This window comes from Molothrus ater, chromosome 12 (assembly GCF_012460135.2).
Source record: "Molothrus ater isolate BHLD 08-10-18 breed brown headed cowbird chromosome 12, BPBGC_Mater_1.1, whole genome shotgun sequence".
Taxonomy (NCBI): domain Eukaryota; kingdom Metazoa; phylum Chordata; class Aves; order Passeriformes; family Icteridae; genus Molothrus; species Molothrus ater.
The window spans coordinates 6574510-6577009 of NC_050489.2; the positions used below are offsets into that span (position 1 = coordinate 6574510).

A 2500-nucleotide genomic window follows, 5' to 3' on the forward strand; every position below is an offset into this window, starting at 1 on the left:
GGCTTCAGGGGTATCCATGGGTGCAGAGCCCAGCAGTTCCACTCTCACATGTATTTTCCAGTATCCATTCTCGGGCAAAGCCCCAAAACTTCCTATCCTCAGAATACAGCAGCAGCCATGTGGAATGGTGCCAGAGAGCTTGAGAAGGGGCCTACCCCTCCCTGCTCCAGCAGCTCCTTCACCTGCTCCACAATGGACCATGAGAATTTTGTCTTTTGCATAACATGAGGAATTTTCTCCTATATTAATTTTGCCCTTTTCCAATGCAGAAACTTCAGAGCCTTTGCAGTGCACAGGTGATGGCTTTATTCAGAAAAATGGTAGATTTTGCTTCTTTTCCTGGGTCTCAGAAAATCTACATTGTTGAGTAGCTTGTTACCGAATCAGGCACTTATTGTATGTACAGATTACATAAACAAGAAGGTCAATTTTGTTTCAAATCTATATGAATATGGTTCTGGGACTGAATTAACTACTGATTGAAAAGTTATACATTTTCAGCTAGCTAATCATATTTTATTTCACTGCGTACAGACAGAAGTGCAATGAAATTAGCTGTTTGTTTGTACATTCTGGAAAATGTTTTAACTTCAAGACTATAGAATAAAGACAGGAAAAAATTAATATATGTTCAGGTGAGATTGCCAGGGTAAAAGTAAGCAGGTGATAACTAAGCACAGCTCAACAGACACTGAGTTGATTTCTCCTGATATTTGACCATGTTTTTCCTTTCCTCAAAATGTGCCTCCTCCCTCATGAATTTACAGTTTTTAAGCATGGGATAAAAACAATCCCAGAGAGCCACTGTTGCATTTGGTTACCCAGTACTGAAATAAAAAATGCTTTGTGTCAAGCTTTTCTCACACCAACTAACAGATAAAAATACACATAGTAACAGTACTACTTTTATGTAGAGAAGTTATTTTATATAATTTTGGTCAAAATACACATTACATATCATATTTGTCTATGACCATTGAATTCTTCTTCAAGACAGGTACTTAGTATGTGTACTGAAAACATCCCATTAAACCAGAACTACTGTTTTTTAAGGACAGCCATAGCTGCAAAAGGGTATCCAGGATTATGAAACATTTGTCTGTGGGAGGGGGGAGCATAGTGGTACTTCCACAATGCCTTATTGTTCTATCATATCTAATCCTCAGTACTAGTGCCCATAATGATTCCCAACTGGTAGATGAACTACTTTGAACATCCCTGAAGCAGAATTGCTACCCACTAATGTATCAGCTAAATGTTAGAAGACTCCTAACTCCCCCATCTGTGTTTTACCTCCCCAGAGGGTAAATACATTGAACAGTGATTCCCTTGCCTGGCACACACTTTCTAAACCTTACTGGCAATGGTTGTGATTTCCAGTCCAAGCAGCTTTGCAGTCAAAATCACCAGTTTTATGTGCTGCAGGGAACTAAACACCTACCTTATTAAAATACTGCCCTCAAAACACACTGCAGTTATGCATTGCCACTGTAATTGTTACCAGTGTAGTGCTGATAATATTATGGATTACAGCTAATATCAGGCTATTGAATTAGTATGTGACTACCTTTTATAGTTAACTTCAGGAAATTTATTGGAATTAGGATTTTTTATTTTTTCAGGAGCAAGGTATGTAAAGAGTAACTGAAGACACACAGAACATTGTGGATATACTGGGCTTAAAGGGAAGAAACTAGAAAAAAAAAACAAAATCCAAAACAAAGCAATCACCCCCCAAAATACCCCCAAAATATTTAAAAAATATTCTGTTCTCTTCAGAACTAGACACGTAGCCTGCACTTATATAAATACAGCTTATTCTCAACTTGTTATGCAGAAGTTGATAGGTCTGAGTGTACAGCTAAAGGCTGCTGGATAAGGCTTGAAGGGCAAATATCATATATTTCTGCTTTTCATTTCATTTGCAGTTTAACCACATCCTTCTACTTTTTCTCATTACAGACAACTTGCCTTTATTTTTCTTCTGTGTCCACTTGTCTAATTCTAGGAGAGTGTTATCACCAGCTGCACCCCAATGTTTATTAATAATACCTCAATAAAATAATAATAAAGTCTAATTGAGAATTGCTTTTATCAACTTTGCTATATTGCCATCTATCTAAAGTTCTCAACAGCAAAGATTTAAATGTTTCATTTTATTTTTAACTTTCCCTTTTCCACATTTCAGTAATGTCAGGCAAAGAGGTATGGTTTTACTATCTGAACGAATCATGGTGTAGAATAATTTATGACTCAGGCTTGGGCTTTCAAAAAAGCTATTTCAAATCTTCACTTTGATTTGGTTGTATCAAAACTACTCAAAATAACAGCAGTGGTTTCTTGAAACTAGAATATGTTAACTGTTCCTCAATATTTTTGTACTAATGGGTTATATTTATTTGCTAGGAAACTTTGCACAGCTCTCTGATCTTAATATACTGAAGAGGCCTGACCAGCTGCCACTGTTACACTGGGGTTTTTAATTTCTTGCCCCCAAAAA

General features: G+C 36.8%; 1 protein-coding gene across 1 annotated transcript in view; it reads right to left on the bottom strand.

Moving 5' to 3' along the window:
- The window catches only part of ZNF536 (zinc finger protein 536), a 344488-nt gene that overhangs the window by 230706 nt on the left and 111282 nt on the right, over positions 1 to 2500 (bottom strand).